Here is a 22138-nt window from a genome sequence, read left to right as displayed (position 1 = left end):
CAGCTAAAATGAAAAACGGGCCAGAAATTTCGGTAAACTTTAGTTTGACCTACAACTGTAAGCTCATTCCATTTCAAGACACCCGGTCCACGCAGGACATGGTTTTTGATTTCGATGAAATTTTAATATGTTGTTCTTTGGTCAAAATAATGAAACACGTACTTTTTGCCTCAAAAAAATTATTTTTTTGGATTTATCGGCAATTGAATTCGATAAAATGCAATCGATATTTTATTTACCTATTTCTTCAACTGTCAATAACTTTGTCAAAAATTAACCGATTCTCATGATTTTTTCTTTGAAATGATCGCTATTACTTTTACTTTTATATAAATTTATAAACAATAGCATAAGTTAAAAAAAAAATTTTGTATTTAGTAAAAATTTATGACTTTTTTCAAAAATTTATTTCTCAAAAAAGGTTTTTTTTTGTTTAAACTTTTTCTATATTGAGTGAACAGTTCATGTTTCAACTTGGCCAAATGCCTATTAGCCAAAAATCGTTGTCTCGAGATATGAATTTTTGAATATTAAAAATTTTTTCCCCCATTAATGATGCGATGCATTACATTTTCTTTAAAATGTTCCTTATTACTTTAAATTTTATATAAATTTATAAACGATTGCATATAGCTGAAAAAATATTTTTTTAGTATTTAGTAAAAATGTATGGCTTTTTTTCAAAAATTAATATTTCAAAAAACCGTTATTTTTTTTTTTTTTGCTTAAACTTTTTCTGTATCGAGTGTGTGCAGTTTATATTTCAACATGGGTAAACATCCATTAGCCAAAACTCGTTGTTTTCGAAATATGAACTTACGAATATTAAACTTTTTTTTCGTCATATATTTATGCAATACATATCAGCATACAAGGCGATCAATGCCAAATGTTTAAAATTAATTAAAATATCACATTTATTATTGAAAACATTCATTTGTTATTATTTTTCAGAATATGGCAAAATATTTCACTAAACCTTCAATACCGTCACAAGAGCCTTTGCCTGTCCTGTTACAAAATCACTGTAATTGCCGATAAATCCGAAAAAACATTTTTTCAGGCAAAAAAAAAACACGTGTTTCATTATTTTGACCAAAGAACAACATATTGAAATTTTATCGAAATCAAAAATCATGTCCTGCGCGGACCGGCTGTCTTGAAATGGAATGAGCCTGTAGAAATATTATTTCTTTTTCAAGAGTTATCACTAAAAACAGGGGCGCATAATCATCGTCAAAATAAAATAGGTTTTAAATTTAGTTTCAGCTTTTTTGACAGATAACTTATAGAAAATTATGTCAAAAAGCTGCAACTAAATTTAAAATCTATTTAATTTTGATTATGATTATGCGCCGGGGTTTTAAATATGAAGTTCCGATGCAACCAGTACATTTTGATCACAGAACGTGGAACGTCAGACATGTTAGATAAGCCATATCCACTAAATTATGTTAACTATTATATCCTAGGTCCGATTTACTCAAATTTCAAAAGAAGATTTGGTTTTCACTGTGAGTTAAATGCTTTACAATATTTGACTAACTAATTTAATCCGAATGTAAATTTTACTTAGATTTGTTTATATTTAACTCTAACTAGTCGTATTATTGTAAAATAAGTTTAAAGAAATGAATATTTTTCGACTATCATTTATTAAATTATTGAAATTATAAAATCCGAAATGTATGTCAAAAATCCCCATATTCAGATCTATTCATTTTTGTTTGGAGTGGCATCATTGACAAAAATGTGCATTTTGACAGCGCTCTCTCGAAAGAAATAGTCGCAAATCCATTCCTCTATGACAGTAAAAATTAAATTGTTGGAAGAAGGCGCGCGGCCATAGGTGAATGGATTTGTTTCGAGAGAGCGCTGTCAAAATGCATTTTTTTATAACATTTGTCAATGATGCCACTCGAAACAAACATTAATAGATCTGAATATGAGGATTTTGGACATACATTTCGGCGATTATATTTTCAATCATTTAATAAAATGGTAGTCGTAAAATATTCATTTCTTTAAACGTATTTTACAATAATACGGCTAGTTAGAGTCAAATATAAACAAATATAAGTAAAATTTACATTTTGATTAAATTAATTAGTCAAATATTGTAACGCATTTAACTCACAGTGAAAACCATATATTCTTTTGAAATTTCAGTAAATCGGACCTATGATATAATAGTTAACATCACTTAATGGATAGGGATTATTCTAAATGTCTGACGCTCCAGGTTCTGTGGACTGGTTGCATCGGGACTTCATATTTACAAAACTTGTTTTTAGTGATAACTTTTGAATAGGAAACAATATTTACCTTCCGCCTTCGAAATAATAATTTTTACACTAAAGCAAGTATTTTTATCCGTTTTCCCATAATTTTTGAACGCATTTCTACAGTTGTAGGTCAAACAAACGTTTACCGAAATTTTTGGCCGTTTTTGATTTTAGCTGGCACTTTTTTTGTTCTGGCACCCGCTTCAGCTGGCGCGAGGGATTTATCTGTGATTGTTGCCAGCTCAAATTTGAGATAAATCCCTCGTGAGAGCGCAAAAAATGAGAGTGTTTCGTATCAAGTCATCTTTGCTCGTCTGTTTTTGACTTTCCCAGACAGTTTGACAAAGAAACGCGATAAATACCACCTTTGGGGTATTTTACATGGTAAAGGTTTAATTTATGATTTTCACCGAAAATTTACTCAAGATTGTCAAATGGGATATGAAAAAACTCAAATTTTTGTCAGGATTAAACTCCGAAGAAAAAATAACTCTTTTTCACCCGTGGAAAATGTATCAGTGACAACACCTTTCATCGAAGGGCTGCACACGAAACGGGTTTTGGTAGCAACTTTCGATTGGTGAAAAAGTCAGCTTTTAGTCTTCACACTGATGTAAATGGATGCATGTTTCTGTGGAGCGTTGCGACATTGCATTTTTGACAGCTGAGATAAATTGCAGGTATACGTATAGGTTAACGCAACATGTTTAATTAACAGCCTTTTGCGGACGACAACGCAGATACTTCACCAAGTGATCTAATTTGGTAATTTCTTATACATTTTTTGCGTTTTTTATTGTATGTGGATATACATATGTATGTTTGGTCGCATCAAAGTGAAAAAAGGGGCTAGCCGTTCATTGTTATCTTGTGGCGGTGCCAGAGCATCAAGGCAAAGCAACGAAATCGAAATATATTAGGGGGGACTCATGAAAGCATATAAACTTATAAGGTGTAAAATTATATCCATTTACACACGCGGTTATATGAACGCACCTAGTAATACTCTTGATAAACTTGATTGTTTACAGCTGTATTATTGCCAAACAAAATTTTTTTGATTGTTATACAAATTAAAAAATGACAAGATTAAGTGAATAATATAAACTAAAACGCCTTTACTTGCTGATGTTGGAGATTTCTGATGAAAATGCCTGCTGTAATGTCTGCAAGGTTGCATTCCTTTGAGTTTACCACGTTTACACAATGAAATGTGCGCGTAAATTTATACAAATTGTGTAAATGATTTTTCATACAAAATTTGATAGCTCGTTTACGCACTAGATAAATTTATACGTTTACACACTTTATAAGGCATTTATACGGTTACATGAGTCCCCCTATTATTTCATATTTTTTCACTTATCTACTACATAATATTTCTACAAAACTTTGCCTTTTTTATAAATTTTGATAAGTTTTTATCAGCTTACTTGCTGATTTATTTGAAAATAATGAAACTGGACGGATTTCTTGAATTTTTTTTTTTGCGTATTTTAGGCAACTCTATAGCCATCTGATCTTCAAGACCCATTCTTGGAAACGAATGAACTTTTGTTTACAATCGAATGAACTTCAAAATCCATTCCTGGAAACGAATTGAGAGAGAATGGGTTTTCGTATCAGGTAATCAGTGCGCGCGGCAGTATGACAATGATGTTAAAAACGAAAAAGGGAAAGCGTTAATGCAAGCATGTTCATACAAAACTACAAGCTTCAACAAAACAGTAAAAAAAATTCCCAGCAGTGCTAATAATGGTTCGGGTAATAAAAGGAATAAAAACCTGAAGTGTTTTAATTGCGGTAAACAAGGGCATTTCGCTGCTATATGCAATGGCAAGAAAAGAGAACGAAAAGAGAACGATGATCGTTCGTGTTTTGTGCTAAGCGCATAACAACCACCAACAAGGAGAATCAGTACGAATGTTTCGTGCGCCGACAGCGGCTTGATTTAAGTTCGAGCGCGACGTCGCATTTATAATGTGTGCGCAGTTCGTTCAAAAACTATCAAAAATGTAGAGAAAATATTTGGTTGGCAGGCGTAAATTGTATAAAAGTTGTAAGTCGTGGGGACTTTGACATAGACGGTACAAAAGTAACTTAAATAAAATACTAAAAAAGAATTTAAGTTAAACGATTTTACTGAAAACAATACTTGCATTAAGTAATAATAATGCTAATTAGAGCTTACGATTTCTCGAACATGTTCGAGAAGCGATTTCTCCAGGGATGCACCTTAACGATAAGCTAATCGTTTATCAAAAAATTTCCACCGTTTCCGTTGAAACACTTCGAAATATTATCGATAAAGAAATTATCAAGATAAATTGTGTCTCGTTTTCAACCGAAACGAAAAGCTTTCGTTAACGTTAAAACCGTTAACAAAAACGTGATACTTTATGTTTTAATTGTGCTGGCAATGCTATAGCCATGGTGAAGCCTGGTAACAGCGAGTGGACATACACACAAACTCAATGTAATTTGTTTGTGTAATTCGTTGGTGGTAATGTCAAAAATACTCTGAGAAATGTCCGTACTGTCAAAATTCATGACAAAAGTTGCAATCAGCTTGGCTAATGCTTTCACCTTTAATGACTCCGTCATCAATCAGCTTTGCCAGCATAGTTTGAAATGAATAATCAACATAAACGCATGGCGCAACGATACAAGGTGGCATCATGGAACAGCTGATTATAAACTTTTTTTATTTGATTTGATACATCAACTTCCGGCGCAGTACGATTTTGACATTTGTCCATCGAATTTACAAAAACAAAGTACATGCAATTTTTATTTATGTTTGTAGGTATGTCACCATGCTGCCACCTTGTATCATTCCGCTATGCATAAACGATTTCATTTCGTTTTGATATGGCAGAAAACGAAACAAAATCATTTCGTTAATTTGACGTTCTTAACGTTAATAAACGAAACGAAATGACTTTGTTTCGTTTATTAACATTAATTATCGTAACAAAATGATATCGGTTCGTTGGTTAAGCATGCCTGTATTTCTCGCCTTCTCTCGAGATTCTCGAATTACTCGTAAGGCTTGAGAGACTCTCGAATCTCGAATTGCTCGTAAGGCTCGCGAGCTTCTCGAATTTCAATTTAATCGATTCTTTGGCTATATTATATAGAGCTTACGATTTCTTCTGAAGCACAAGCCAAAATGTTCACAAAACCACAAGTAAAAAACCCCGAAATGTACAGAATATTGCCAATGCAGCGACTGAATTGAAAGTCGAGAAGTCGCGAGTATTGCGAGTAATTTGAGTTTCGAGACTCTCGCGGGCCTTAGGAGTAATTCGAGATTCGAGAATCTCGAGAGCCTTACGAGTAATTCGAGAATCTCGCGAAAAGCCGTGTTCTTGATGTCTCGTTGAAAAATAAAATATTGCGAACAAAATTATATGTATAATAAATGTGTTTTGGGTTAAATGTCATTGAAGCAATATAATAAACAAAAAAGTCACAAGTAAAAAAAACCAAGTGTATAAATACCATACAGTGATTAAGTGTGAATGTCGAGAAACTCGCGAGATTTACGAGTACTTCGAGCCACGAGAATCACGCGAGATGTCCAGTTCTCGATTTCTTGGGTCTCGAAAATCTCGTTTGTGTTCGAGAAGAAATCTTAAGCTCTAATACTAATACACTCCTCTTCAATCTAAGGCGTTGATCAGACAGTTAGATAAAGACCCAACGGCCGCGAATACGTATCAAATGCGTTTGATGTACATATTTTTAAAACAAAATGGCATACAACGGCAATTGACCCTACCTTACACTCCGCAACAAAACGGGGGTAACAGAACGTGCCAAAAGAACTTTGGTTGAAATGGCCAGGGCCATGCTAAATTATGCAAAGCTTGGTGAGCATTTTTGGGCGGAAGCAATACGAGCTGCCGTATATCTTCGTAATCGTAGGGCAGGAACAAAGCCATGTGTTTCCCATCTAAGAGTTTTTGGTTCAGTGGCATTGGCACTTGATAAAAAGAAGGCGCAAAAGTTTCGAGGAAAAGGTAAAGAATACATAATGATCGGTTATTCTGAAACTAGCAAAGGTTATCGTTATAATCCAGAAAATCGTAAAGTCTTTGTATGTCGTGATGTTTTATTCAGAATGGGAATGTTTGTAAGGAGCCGGAACCAAACCTAATTGATTTTTTTGACAACAGTGTCGAAGACGTGGTATTGTACACAAACGACGTTCATGCAGATAAAGTAATCGGAGGAGCACATACAAATATCGTAAATTTCCAAAAAAAACGATGACAGAGTTGTAGCTAATGATGCAACTAATTTGATTGAATCTGTTGAGAATATCATCGCATCAGGCAAATGTATATCAGTAGTGGAATTCACTAACTTTTTTAATGACATTTGCCATCGCTTTGTTTACGAATCGATAACTATAACGATTTCGTTATTAAGTAGCTATTTTGTATCGATATTTGGTTATCAACGATCAGCTGTGCTGTTAAATAAACGGCAAGTAAATTGGCAGCGTTAAAAATAACGAAATTAATATTTCTGGCACTTTTAGTTAAAAAAAAAATCAGGAATTTAATTAAACACTTTCAAACACGCAAAGCTGCTTTATAAATCAAATGACATTTGAGTACTTGGCGTACGTTTTATAACAAGATGAAGAATTACTAAGTGCATCGCCAGTGGGCAGACACCTTCTAAGAGAAACATATAACCCATTCCACTTGAATGTAACGGAGTTTCGAAAGCTGTACCGACTAAACCCAGACTTGGCCCATGATATTATTTTTCAACTTGATGGTCAATAAAGAGGTACAAGAATCACTGCGATATCAACAGAGAAAAAAAAGAAACTAATACCGCATTTACTTACCTTTTGTTAAAATATGTAAAAAATTGCACAATAATGACTTAAAAGCAGTTAGTATACGGATTTTGTTTATTTTTGGCATTCCTTTTGTGCTTTTCGCATCTTTTAGGTTTCGTTAAACTGTGCAGCCACCTTTCTACAATTAAAACTAAATTTAAATGTTATTTATTTCGAGTCATTGAAACTAAATTAAGTAGTGAATAGTACAATCGATAAGGCAAGCGACAAAATCTTTAATTAACATCTCAACAAATCGTATCGTTATAAGTTAGTGAATTCCACTACAGAAAAGAAATTGATTTAAATTATATACAAACCGATAATATGATGTCAGGTATATTACCCAACAAACACTGAAAACAAAAATATCAAATGTTTGAGAAAAACATTGATTCTCAGTTTGATATTCAACATTATTTATCATTTGAAACAACATATTTTCTCGACTTTTTCTCAAAAGTCGATCTTCAACTTGAGAATAATTTGAGACATACTTGACAATTTTTTTTCTCTCAACTGTTTGAGAAAACATTAATTCTTAGTTTGATATTCAGCATTATTAATCATTCGAAACTAAATATTCTCCCAACTTTTTCTCAAACGTTGTTTTTCAACTTGAGAATGGTTTTAGATATGCTTTCATTTCATTCCATTCCTGAAATGTCAACATAGCAAAGATATCGAAATCTATCGAATCGGTGGATATTCGTCGATCTCTAATTTGCATAGTTTAGCTGGAAATGTAAACAAGCTATTTTATTGAGTGAAGTTGGACATAAAGTGAAAAAATAAGGAAGTATATATACATTTTGATAATATTAAGTGATATTTTACTACATTATGCATAAATCTAAACGAGTTAAAAGTGAAGTGAGGCAAATAATAAATTTGCTTACCGAAAGTGGAACAACAGTAGCACCGGGAATAATAGAAAGTTCAGGAGTAGGCGCCACCTTAGGCGAAGGCCCTTCTATTTCCAATAGTGTTATTTATGATCGAAGTGATTCAGAAAGTGTGGATTGCGACTATTCGGAATCTGACATTGATGCAGAAAGTGAAATGGGAAGTGTTATTCGAGAAGAGCTTGCTGTATGGGCCGTCCATTTTAATATTTCCACTGATTCAACTAATGGTTTGTTAAGAATACTTCGGAAACACGGAAAAACAGAAGAATACCAGCTTGCAATAGATTATAATCTATGTATAATAATTTTTAAATGCATTTTATTTATTTACTTATTTATTATATAATGTTTCATTTTTCTTAAAAACGCAGGATATTTCTGTTGTATTTTTGAACTACAAAAATTTTATTTGAATTTTTGTATTAAATTCTTTTCACTTCTTCAACTAAATTGAAAGAACATTTTTATGTGTAACCCGTAGGAGTTTTTCTAGCTATATGCATTTTTTGTAACCTTTTATGTAAATTTTTTTTTTTATTTATGTGAAATAATAGGCCTGTTCATTTACAAAAAAATTGTTACTGGAATTTACTAATTGTTGATGTTTTGTATGAGCAATGACAGAAATTCCTAACTTCCAGTAATAATTTTTTTGTAGATGAACACATCTAATATGTTAGGCTTGTATCTATGTCACTAATGGGAACTTTTGTACCTCATTTGCACTTTTCTTTGCAACCTTAAATTTTTGTGCCTAAGTTTTTTGGTTACCTATATGTGTACTTAATCAACATGAAATAATATTTTAATGTATTCACCATGTATATATAACTAGTCGGAGTTTCTCTACATCCTATGCTGTTTTGTAACATTGAATTTAATGCTTAGTTTTTTGATTTTCATGAAATAATAATTTTTTTATAATATAATTTTAATTTTTTTATTCATTTATCTATCAACATTAAACAATATAAAATGTATACATATTTGTTACAGAATATTTTAATAAAATAGAAAGATGGTTGAAAAACTGGTATGTAAATAATTTTTTGCTTTGATATACTTTTTTGAATTAACTGAATAAAGAAAATTTAAAAAATTTGTCAAAACTCATAGAAAAGAACTCTTATTATTAAAACTGGGTATTTCTTTTACAGCGTAGGTAACACTGAATAAACAATTAAATTAGAGTAATTGGATTCCATTTCGTTCCGATTTATTTTCGTTTGAGAAAAAGTTGAGAATCCAAAAATTCTCAATTTGAAAATAAAGAAAAATCCCATATTAAAAATGAGCCTTTTAGCTTGAGAACGCTATCAACGGTTATTTTAAATGCATTTGAAAACTAACGTTTGAAATGTGAGAAATGGACTGATTCTCAAATGTATCTCAAACTGAGATTTGACCAAAACGTTTATTGGGTAACTACAAATTTGCAAAAAGTTAATCATATGAAATTTACAAAAGATATGTTTGTACATAAATAAAATAAAAATACTAATATAAAGTGTTGAGAAGGAATGTTGGAAATAAATTAGTAATTAATTTTTAATATGTGGCAACCCTGCAAAAATCGCGAGTACTCCATGCATGCATGTATGGAGTACTCGCTATGGACCAACCGAGTACCCAAAATTAGCCACAATTCATACAAAAAATATGGTCCAATTAACATTGCGATGTCCTAGGACTGGACCATATACTCCAGCTTCGCATTACATCAGAGTAATCCATGGAGTACCCACAGTCCAATAAACATCGTGTAGTGATTACAATCGTTAAAAACGAGCAATGCTCGGCTTACAATGTGTTCGTGTAGAAACATGAGTTGGTACATTGCTGCATTACAGTGGAGTATATTGGTAAGTACTCCAGTGGACCACATAATCAAACGTTTTTTGCAGGGAACACTCCCCATCACTATTATCTTTACCCATCTCTCTCACATATTATCTCATAACATATTATCTCAGAACAGTTTGGTCTTCTTCAATGGTAATGCAGTTGAAAGCATGTAAAAGAGATTCCCTGTAGAGAAAGTCTATGTTCAATACTAATGCGCTTCTTGTGCATTCCGAAGCACTACTAGTTCGCTGTCTATAGTTCCGAAGTAGTGTAAAAATTAACAGCTAAGATCTAGTTCTTTTCTTGGTACTATTCCGTTGGCTCCGAAGTTTTACATGTTGCTTGTAGTACGATATTGTCCCCTTTTTCGATTATCCGAACTGGTGGAAAGTTGTGGAGAAAAAAGGCATTCTCATATTGGAAGGTCCTTAAAACTGGTAGCAGTTTTTTTTGTTGGTGGCCTATTTCTCAAATATGTATTAAATATATAAATCCAAATTTCCGATTTTATAGCTGGAGAAAATCTAGCTAATTACGAACTATTACTTTTTTACCACTTTAGGTTTAGTTCCGAACGCGAAATTTGTATTATTAGTTACTGACATCCCTTCAGTTTTGAACTATAGATTTTCCCTACACGGTAAAAAGTCGTTCGGGGTATTCACGTCACCTCAGTTTGAACTTATGTAGCTATTAAACAATTATTTGTCTGGAGTGAATTTTATTTTTGTAAGCTTTACGATTTTAACCCAATTGATTTAAAATAAGAATAAAATTAGAACAACAACAAACACTTTGCAGTCATAAACATCTTCATAATCATTATTGACAAAATTGGAATAGTAAATGTATTATGTAATTCTTTTGCAACAAAAATTTGTTTTTAATAAAGTTTTAAAATCAATTAAAAAGAAATTGGCAAAAAATTAAAAAAAAAATTCCCCTCAGGCCACATCATTCACTGATCACCAACAACAATATCAACACATCATTGTTAAATGTTGAAATAGAATGTTATATAAAGAATATTTACTTTTTTGGGTAACGTTTTACAAGACGGTGTACCACCTAATTTTTATCAAAAAATATCAAAGGTAGTATCAAAAGACACGTCTCGGCCGTCGGGGTCATTTTACGGTTTTGTGTAAATAACTTTCAACAGAAATACATTTTTGATTTTCGCTATTTTTTACTAATGGAAAAAGATTAAGAAAATTTATATTTTTTACTTCAACTTTTTCTCCCGAAATTGGCACGAATTATAGTCGCAGCTAAGACGAGGCGATAACATAGCAAAGCCCAGCTGAAAATCGACAGCAGCTTTATTGGCATTCCGCCCTAGCCGACAGCAGCAGCAACAAAATCAAAAGCAACAAAACATGCTCCTCTTACAACAACAACAGAGAGCGGGAAAACGAGCGAGAAAAAAAGAAAAAATGTCTCAAAATGTAAAAGAGCGCAAAAACACATAAAAGTAGTCAAGCGCAAAAGCAACAACAACAACCACAACAACGTAAAAGCAACGTAAAACAGCAAAATCAACAACATGTTACCGATGATGAAACAATCACAATTTCAACCGATGAAGAGCAACCTCTATAAGTGCCTCGCGCACAACAAGCAATGTAGGGCACAACATTGGCGCGCCCATTAGCAGCGCTACAGTATGTGAACGAGACCAACGCAATCAAAATCGTGGTAGCAAGCGTAGACGTACGCGTAGGCGTAGTCACACACCGAGTAGTAACAGCAGTAGTCTGACATCGACACCCTCATCTTCATTTCGTTCGTTAGATTACGGAGACGAAGCCGACGGGGAGGATGCCAATGAATGTGAGGGCATGGAGCTGCAACGCAAGCTGGCCGGTGGTAATGATAATTTAATGCATGTACAAAATTTTCTCAATTGCTTCGAAGACAAATGTAAACGTAAATCAAATGTTGCTGCAACATGTGCCACACAAATGCCACAAGAAATATTGCAGAAACAAGAAAGTGAATGTTGTGTGGATGGCAAAAATGAAGCCGCGCGGCAGAGCGCAGAAAGCGAGGAAGTAACACGAAATCACGTTAATTTAGCAGTTAATACAACAACAAACGCAATCATGCCAACAACAACAATTAAAATAACTACCACTGCAAACTCTCCAAAGTTTACAAATAAATCAGGTAAATTTATGATATCAGCCAAATTTTTACACAAACCTCGTCAGTAATTGAAGTCAGCAAATTTAACGGCTACAGTAGAAGTGTGTGCTGGCAGTTCATTGACTATAAAAACAAATACAACATTTAGTAGTAATGCGAATGTAACGCTGTTGTTGAGTGAACAACAGAAACACCAAGAGATGCAAGAAATTCAAGTAAGCCTTGTTCAACTTGATCAACAACAACAACCCCCTACCGAAGATTCGAGAATATTTAATTCAATAATATTAAATTCATTCGGTCTTGAATAAAAGATAAAGAGAAAGTGAAGATATATTTATAAATGGAGCTTATGATCTCAGCTCGAACACAAGCGAGCATTTCTAGACTCGAGAACTCGGTTTCCCTAGAGATTCTCGAAATACTCGTAAAGTTCGCGAGCTTACAATTTCTTCTCGAAATTCTCGATGTTCGAAAAGAAATCGTAAACTTTATAATACTGCCAAATGCAGCGAAGTAAATGAATATCAAAAAGCTTGAAGAGCAACTGGCACCCGCGAGAAATTTTTTTCCCGAACAACATCGAGAAATCGTAAGCTCTATTTATAAGCACACAAATATAAATGTAACGAAGCTGGTCAAAAGTCAATACAGATATGTTAGTGCAAACAAATTAGCTTAAGTTACATCGACATCAGTTAAACCATATAACAATCGAATTAGTTTTTCTAATCGGGGTCGCCCCTCGGAAGTGATCTGGCAAACACTCCGAGAGTAACCAAATGCTTCATCGTATTATTATTATTAGGCCTGGAAGCACTGCGACCTTTGTGTAGATCTATTGTGCATGACCTTTCAGCCTAATTTTGTATGTTGAGGCTTTTAATATATTTAAGTACATGTTCAGGCTTTTTACTCGATATCACATGGGGTTTAAGAGTCACACCACCTAAATGAGAGAGTCACTGCCTTGCCAGAGCGACGCATTTGCAGAGAATGTGAACCGGCGTTTCATCCTCCAGCTCACACAAACGACACATTTTAGTATCGGATAGATTTTACTTAATTAGGTGATATCGTAGGCTACAGTGTCTCGTATAGTACCCAGTGAGAGTTCGTAGGTCCCCCCAGCTTAGATTAATGAGTTTGGCTGATACTATCGTTGCCCTGGGCAGTCATTCCAGTGACGTCTGAACTGTTTTGTTTCCCAGTTACTTATGATTTCCCTTGTGCGTGCTACAGAAGTGATCTGGACCATAGAATGCTGCTGTAGCACCCTGCTTGGCTTGGTAATCTGCATGTTCATTACCTTCATGTAACTGATGTCCGGGAACCCATCCTAACAAAACCTTGTTTTTGGCTCCCTTATATGTAATTGTGTAGGATCGCAAGGCACGCAGGGCCGCCTGGATGTCCGACATAATGTTGATGCTCTTCGAGGATGAGCCTCTATAAGATTATATTATTGCATTGCGACGCAAAAGAATATGACGAGGACGGAGTCAACAAAGGACTTAGCAAAGCTTTAAAAATCTCTGCCCAGAAATGATTTTAATAAGACCTTTGTGAAGCGCGATGATGGACATGATTAGCCTGAACGCCTGGATGTCCGTATCAATGATCATTTTCTGGTCGGGGAGAGGCAACCTACTGAGCGGAGCGACATATCAGAAAGCACTTGTCGTGATAATGAACAAAATATTTGCCGAAGAAATTATTGCCTTCTCTCTTTCTCTCTCACCGGACGTATGTATAACCCAAAAATACTTTATTAAAGCATTTAAAGAATTCTTTGTAATGTGCATTCGTCAGTAGGCTTGATTTTTATCCCAAGTCAGGCAGAAGAGCACATGAACTGGCCATATAGGACTGACGCGATAGATTCTGTCGTCAGTAGGACAAAGGTGGTGGAAACAATAAGAAATTAGATATTCGCGCTTCCTTATAATCATAAGAAAGTAGGTGGGCTTGGGGGGGGGGGGGGGCTAAGTTAGTAAGCAGATATGTAGACAAAAAACAAGATCAGGTACTCTCATCCCTGCTGTAGCTATAAATAGTTATGTTAATTTTTCGATATAGATTAAAATATACGGTCTTCCTGATGAAGATAGAAAATATGTATCGAAACGCGTGGCTCAAAGAAGGCTCAAAGATGAACCTAATTGTGTGGGCTGGTATCTTCTCTATACAGATTTTTACATCATTGAAACTTCCCTATACTGCAGTTTTGTATTGAAATTTGCTGAAACTCGACTAAATAGTCAGACGCTCGAGTGAAGGACTGCCTACGTTGATCTGTGCTTATAGTAAGCGCACTGTTAAAGTAACAGGATATCTGACTGGAATGACTCTTTTCATAAATACGAATAAATTAATAAGGGCGATACTGTATAAATTAGTTTTACCACGAGCATGTTTTAACAGCATCCAAGAAAGAGGGCTTTGTATTATTAACCAAAGGTTTAAAGCCACATAAATAATTACAAATTGATAATTGTTAGTTGTGTAAAATACAAATTATCAAGTTAATAATAAATTCATAAAAACACAAGTTATGTTAATTAGCAATGCTCACTCAATATTCAATTGAGGTAAAAAATTAATAAAACCCACCAAACTCGACCACTTTTAAAAAATTAATAAATAGCCAAATGGCTGAAAAAAGTCAGATAAATACATTTAAAAATCTATATTCAAATAACAGTAAATAAATATTTTCTAAATGCACAACCCATAGTTGCCAATTGAGATTAGAGAAACCAACAAGAAAATGAGTTATTAATAAAAATATGAGTAATAAGTTGTACAGTTGTGGTCAGATAAATGTTACTTGTCTTGCTAAAATTAAGTAGAACTTAACTTTATTTAAGTTACAAAGTTTAAAAAAATATTTGTTTAAGTGCTCTAAGTGCACATCATTCTTTTATTGAATTCAGATCAGAACTGTTTTACAATATTGAAGTTATTCTTAATGTAAACTAATGTGTCGGCTTGCTTCACATGCACCCAATTCAATTCAATTCACGTTCTATAATACGTATGATCTCTTCTTTATTAGCTATTTCACTTGATTGAAGTGTGTTTAGAATTGTATTTGTAATTTTTGAAATTTCATTCAGTCTATCGATTTTTATCCTGTTGATTATTACTTGTTTGTCGTTATTACTCAATAAGTTACTTGTCTGATCGGAAAGCAGTTGGAAATCATCATTGGCGGGTGATGCTGCGAGCCTTTACCAAGCGGTTACAAGGATATTCAAGGATCGTTTTTGCCTAGATTTGAGACCGTTAAGCATGTTTTTAAGTGAATCGATGTCATGTTTGAGGAAAAGTTAGCTACTGTCCTTGGGTGTTACATAGTTTTTTATTGTAGATTCAATGTCGAAGATTGCGTTTTCTTATTGGTCTAAGTTGATTGTATGAATAAATTTAAATGTACCGGTTTGTAGCAATGCAGTTCCGTTATCGATAGCTATTATTTGGAAATTAATATAATCAAATATTTGTGTCTCGCAGTGGCATATTGTTGTGACGGACTTATTTTTGCTGAGGTACGCCCAGTCCGTCCAGGGTTCCTAGGATAAATCGTATAACATATTCCTGTCTACAGGAAATAAACAAAAGACTTCTGAAAACGGTATTAGATCTACTCCTATTCTCTTGCCCTGCCTCAATAAGAGTAGCTGAGGTAGAATCCCCCAGCTAAGCTCTCCGTCGGTTGGAGTGAAAACCTCCTATCGAATATAAAAACTATACGTAAAATGAAGTGGAAACCTTCAAGTCGCGTTTATGATCAATGGTAGAAGCCCACTGACTCATATGCCTATCTCTAGCTTCTCATTTTACTTCCGAATTTGTCGCCCACGATTTCCTTAAGCAGGCAGACCCAAAAACAATTCATGATTAACAAGTGCAATAGTAACAACTTATCTGCTGTTTTTTATATCTTGGTTTTAACTTATTTCTTTCTCCTGTTAGCATTAAAATGCGGGTTGCGGGTTGTAAGTTTTACGTACGCGAGGATTATAGCCGATTATAAAGAATACTTCCACTTGTTTTTTCTTTGTTTAATTATAAGCAAGATAAACGTAAGTAGCCATTGACAGCTGACAGTCAGTGCTGCCAGTGCCACTAAATGACGTTTGATATGATTGATCGATAATGATTGATTATATATAGAGATGCCAATTAAGCGCAAACATGCCGGCCGCCTTGAACGACCGTTCAAAATTAGAAAAAGGTACAAAGTATTTAAAGTTTACATCAATAAAATTCAAAATGAAAAAATGACTTGGGTGTTGGGGAAGTAAGATGCCAACTTGTCGTCGTTAACGCACCTTTCAAACGTGGCACGTAGCTCCTTTTCGGCACCGACAAAGTTCGTGCCATTGTCGGAGAACAAATGCTGACAATGTCCTCTTCGGTTGGTGAAACGTTTGAATGCGGCGATAAAGCTTGCAGACGTGAGGTCTCCGGCCAATTCTAGGTGCATGGCGCCTGTGCTCATACATATAAATGAGCATATGTACGCCTTTGTTGATTTCGCGCCTCTACCATGAGTAAATTTTACGTTATATGGGCCGGCAAAATCTACCGCACTTTGAAGGAAGGATCGCGTACTCGTAACGCGACTAGGTGGTAGATCGGACATCTGCTGCTGTAGCGGTTTGCGGTTCGTTTGCATCGTACGCAATGGCGGTGTAAACCCCGAACTAAATTGCGAATGCCAGGGATCCAAAATTTACGTTGTATAGAAGCTTGCATCATTTGCGGGCCAGCGTGCAACATACCGATGTGAGTTTCAGCGGCTATTGCTTTAGCGAGCGGTGAGTTTTTAGGTAAAATAATCGGATGTTTTATATCGTTCGTGCACGTTGCTTTCTTAATTCGACCTCCTAATCGTAAAATGCCTGCGTCGTCTAAAAACGGCTGATGACGAACGAGGCTACTAGGTATCGGCGTTGGCTTCCCTGACCGGCAATTAGAAATTTCTTGTTGGAGAATGTTAGCTTGGGAATACCTTACCAAAGATAATTCGGCTTTGAGGATTTCCGAGCATGTTAACGGTCCGGATAGCCGTTCGTGTGCATTCGACTTCTGAGCAGATGTACGAGCGTTGTTTATGAAGCGAAGTATATGTGCGGTCACTCGTTTGAGTATGTTGTAAGAGTGAAATTTCGTTAGTAAATCCCAATCTTCGTGCGTTTGCGTTACGTGAGAACTAGCTTTGATTGATTTCAGTTCCAAATTCGTAGTATGTTTCGTTATATGTTGCGTCCAAAAACGATCGGTTTCGGTTAACCAGTGTGGCCCCTGCCACCATAAGCGGTGATTGAGGAGCTGTGCAGGTGTGAGACCCCGTAATGCGCAATCTGCAGGGTTATGCTCTGAGATGACGTGTCTCCAATGCAATGACGGCAAGACTTCTTGTACATCGGCTACACGATTTGCAATGAATGTTGCCCAACGATTTGGATTTGATTGCAGCCATGCCAACGTTATCGTTGAGTCTGACCACGCGTACAGCTTTTAAAATTTGTGACCAAAACTTTGTTGAATTAGGCGGACGAGTTTAGCGCCTAGATGAGCTGCCCAGAGTTCCAGACGAGGTAACGAAGTTGTTTTTAGCGGAGTTACTTTAGTTTTCGCAGCAATGAGCACGACGTTTATCTCGTCGCCCGATCACTGAGTGCGGCAGTAAATAGCGGCTGCATAGGCAGCCTCTGATTCGTCAGTGAAAACATGGAACTCTGCGTCAGCGTTTGGACTAGTACCAAGCCAGCGATATAGCTTGAGCGATGAAAGCATGGCCAGCTCTTTTCTATGCGTTAACCAATCTGTAGCTATCTCAGGCGGAACTAACTCATCCCAATCGACATAACAATGCCAAATTCTTTGCAACCAAATTTTTGAGCGAATGGTGTATGGAGATATGAGGCCGAGAGGGTCAAACATATTGCTGGTATCGGAGAGAAAAATGCGTTTTGTTAATTCGCAATGGAGTGGCTCTATATTGAAGGCTATCGCAAGAGAGTCGGTATCCGTGTGTCATATACATCCTAGAGTTCGGATATCGCTTCCATCAGCCAAGAGATGAGACACCTGTGTAAAAGCATGCGACATCTGTTGTCTCAATGGCTCGCAATTTGTTGCCCACTTCCGGAGCTCGAATCCACACTGAGATAAGACGTGTGAGATGTTACGTTGAAGCGCTGTCAGTTCTTGGAAAGAGTCGGAGCCGGAGAGCAAGTCATCCATGTAAAAATCTGACGTAACGATATTTGCGAAGTTTGATATAACGCGCAAGCTTGTTGTGCAGCGCGATGCAATGATTTGACAGCGAGATGAGAAGCGGAAGCTACCCCATAGGTAACCCTTAATAGACGATAGTCGCGTATTGGCTGCGATGTATGCTCACGCCATACAATACGTTGATAGTCGACGTCCCGATTATCGACCTGTCGATACATTTTCTCGATGTCCGCAATTATACTATAGCGATGGGTGTGGAAGCGGACTTAAATCGGGAAGAGATCTTGTTGGAGCTGAGGACCAACCATTAGCGCGTCGTTTAACGAGTGCCCTGACGACGTCTTCATTGACGCGTTGAATACGACCCTAAGCTTAGTAGTGAACTTGTTTCCTTTACCACTGCGTGATGTGGCATATAGTATGCGGTTTGCGTTGTTGGAGTAGCTTGCTCCATATGACCCAAGTCAAGAAGCTCCTTCATAAATTTGCAGTACTCTTCGTGAAGGTCTTTGTTGGTGGCGAACCTGCTTTCCATTCGCAACAATGCCCGAACGGCTGCGTTACGCGACTCACCAATCAACACCTCGGGTTTTAGCGGTAAACGTACAATAAATCGGCCAACAGTTGCGCGCTGCGTTGTATCGTCGAATAACTTCCCACAATATAACTCTTCGGGCGTGTAAAACTTTCTACGTGGTAGCTCTTCCAGCTCCCAAAACTTAGCGAGGAGGACAGTTAGTTGCGTATTACAATAATGCGTTGAGATTACCCGGGGTTTTATTTGTGAGGGAGTCGCGTTGCCAAACAGCACCCAACCAAACACGGTGTTCTGTGCCATCGGAGTGCCATCGGGTTAGCAAGCGGTAAGCCACTGACATGCGGCCCACGTGATTCGGACAAGGCGTTTGTTGGTAGGTCGTTAGTAATTTTAGATAAAATAAGCGCACGTGAAATTTAGAGTTTAGTGACTTTGGCGCAATGGATAACTTGACCTCACTCTTTGTGCGACCTCCTTGTACGGATCCAATACCCGTGACGCAAGCTGATGACATATTTCGTGGTAAACGAAGTCGTTGAACGCAGGGCTCCGTGATGAACGAAGCATGTGAGCCGTTGTCGAACAGTGTCCTGGCTGGCTGCCAGCGGCCGGAGTTATCTTGCAATAAAATGTCAGCAGTAGCTAGTAATACTATGCGTTCAGCATCGGCGTAGTGCGACGTTACGTTGTTTTGGACGGCATTTTGCATAGCAGGAACTGCCTCGTTTGTATTGAGACCAGCATGAAGAAGCGTGTGGTGGCGGCGTTGGCATATGCGGCACGATGACGAGTTGCGGCAGTAAGCGAAAACATGTCCTTTACTAAGGCAGTTTAGACATGCACCATCTGATTTGATTGTGGATAGCTTTGCTCTCGCGTCGAGTTGGTTGAATTTTTCGCAAGTGTAGATTCGATGCTCACCTTTGCAGTTTGTACACGATGTGGTTTTAGCGGTTTTTGATGATGGATGATTTTTTGGTACTAATTGGTTGCATGTTGTATGTAAAACGTTCTTTGCAGTTGTACGTGCGTTTGCGGCAGCGGGCACCATCTCCAAAGAGCGGGCTCGCGTTTCCAAAAAATCACGAAGCGATGTAAACGATGGCACATCATCGGCCACAATCGATAATTCCCACTGTTTTCGCGTTTCATAGGCTAATTTCGAAGCAGTCAAATGGACAAGCCAGTCGTCCCAAAATTCAACCGGGCGTTTGAGGGCACGTAGCGCACCAACGTGCTGCAATGTTAAATTTAAAACGTGTTTAATTGCTTTTGCGGAGTCTTTCGATGCCTTTTCAATCGATGATAATGCTTTTATATGGCTGTCCGCTATGATAGCATAACTTTATAGCGTGCTGTCAGCATATCCCAAGCTTCACTGTAGTTGCTGTCGCTTACAGCAAAACTACTAACTAATTCCAATGCTTCACCATTTAAACAATTGCGCAAGTATTGCAACTTCTGTCCGTCTGACAAACTTGCATTGGAATTCACTAGTGAACAGAATGCGTCATGAAAAGTGATCCATTTTGTTGGATCGCCACTAAAGGATGGTAACTGCAGCTTCGGTAGCGGCATGCGTGCAGGTGCAGTCGGAGTTACTGTAGGAGTTGGTTGCTTTTGTGGCGCAAGAATGCGCTTAAAATTTGATTTAGCGATCAGATACCACTCCTCACCTTGAATTCGTGCCTGCTCTTCTACTGCTGTATTTTCGTCGCCATACGACACCTCCACTTCTTCTTGTGCTTTGCAGAAAAGTTCCCACTGCTCCTCTAGCAATTGAAAATATGTGGTTGCAGCCTCTGCATCGACTGCAAGCGAATCGGCTTTGCTCGATTGCAAATGCCGCTTTAATGCATTTAAAGCAGAATCGCGAACTTTCAACGAAGACATTTTTTATTTGCGGGCTTTTATGAAATGTTTTAATTAAAGCGATGTGGACTGTATTTTGGATAGATGGACCAAAATGTCAGCGTTAAAATGCGGGTTGCGGATTGTAAGTTTTACTTACGTGAGGATTTTAGCCGATTATAAAGAACACTTCCACTTGTTTTTTCTTTGTTTAATTATAAGCAAGATAAACGGAAGTAGCCATTGACAGCTGACAGTCAGTGCTGCCAATGCCACTAAATGACGTTTTATATGATTGATCGATAATGATTGATTATATATAGAGATGCCAATGAGGCGCAAACATTCTCCTATAATTTTTTCATAAATGATTTGTCCTGGACAATATTGTCTTCAACTCTATTTTTATTATGAGTTGTTCATATTTTATTAATTTCTTTATTAAGGAATGAATTTACTGACAAAGGATATGGGTATTGCCTACTCCATATGGGTTCAATATTTTTGGTTCTTATTTCAGCCCTTACGTTGGTCATAAACGGAAAGCTTGTATTAATTCTTGAATGTATTTTAGCAATTTTTTCTGATTTGTCCTGGGCAATATTGTCTTCAACTCTATTTTTATTATGAGTTGTTCATATTTTATTAATTTCTTTACTAAGGAATGAATTTACTGACAAAGGATATGGGTATTGCCTACTCCATATGGGTTCAATATTTTTGGTTCTTATTTCAGCCCTTACGTTGGTCATAAACGGAAAGCTTGTATTAATTCTTGAATGTATTTTAGCAATTTTTTCTGATTTGTCCTGGGCAATATTGTCTTCAACTCTATTTTTATTATGAGTTGTTCATATTTTATTAATTTCTTTATTAAGGAATGAATTTACTGACAAAGGATATGGGTATTGCCTACTCCATATGGGTTCAATATTTTTGGTTCTTATTTCAGCCCTTACGTTGGTCATAAACGGAAAGCTTGTATTAATTCTTGAATGTATTTTAGCAATTTTTTCTTTTATATGGGCTTTGAATTCAGAAAGGTTCTCAGCTTGACTTTCAATTTATGTTTCAAAATTTTCTTCACTTTTAAAATTTGGCAATTCTTCATTGTCATTACCCCTATCGCTGAGCATTGCAGCTATTTCTGAATAATTTTCAATTATTATAGAATATTTATCAAAGGAATTTCCCATAAATTCCTCCTTTTGTAATTTAGGATCCTTTTGTCCTAACGAAATAAAATATTTGTTTAATATAATGTTGCCGGTAAAATCATCGGCTGGCTTTGTAGAAACTTTTTGTTCCACATATCCTTTTTATGATTTATTTCATTTTTTGAATTTCTATAAGGCCTTTGTACCTTGTTCAAATTTTCATTTTCGAATTTATTTTTTATTTTGCCGATATTTTCTACGGCTGGCGCCTTAGGATTTTCGCATCCCAAGGG

At 36.2% G+C, this 22138-nt stretch overlaps 1 protein-coding gene across 7 annotated transcripts in view; it reads left to right on the top strand.

The window, feature by feature from the left end:
* Mco4 (Multicopper oxidase 4) overlaps positions 1–22138 on the top strand; it is an 826935-nt gene that overhangs the window by 215121 nt on the left and 589676 nt on the right. The window contains exon 1 of one of the 7 annotated variants that reach the window (XM_067758843.1): positions 11935–12068. The exons of 5 other annotated variants lie outside the window; for them this stretch is intronic. The gene's annotated coding sequence lies outside the window, so the exon portion shown is untranslated. Of the gene's footprint in view, positions 1–11934; positions 12069–22138 lie in introns of those variants that run through there. One more of the 7 variants, XM_067758821.1, reaches the window with a different exon arrangement.

The sequence above is a fragment of the Eurosta solidaginis genome, chromosome 1, assembly GCF_040869045.1.
Source record: "Eurosta solidaginis isolate ZX-2024a chromosome 1, ASM4086904v1, whole genome shotgun sequence".
In the NCBI taxonomy this organism is placed as follows: domain Eukaryota; kingdom Metazoa; phylum Arthropoda; class Insecta; order Diptera; family Tephritidae; genus Eurosta; species Eurosta solidaginis.
Note: the sequence above shows the minus strand (reverse complement) of the source record. Positions and strands in the feature narration are given on the sequence as shown.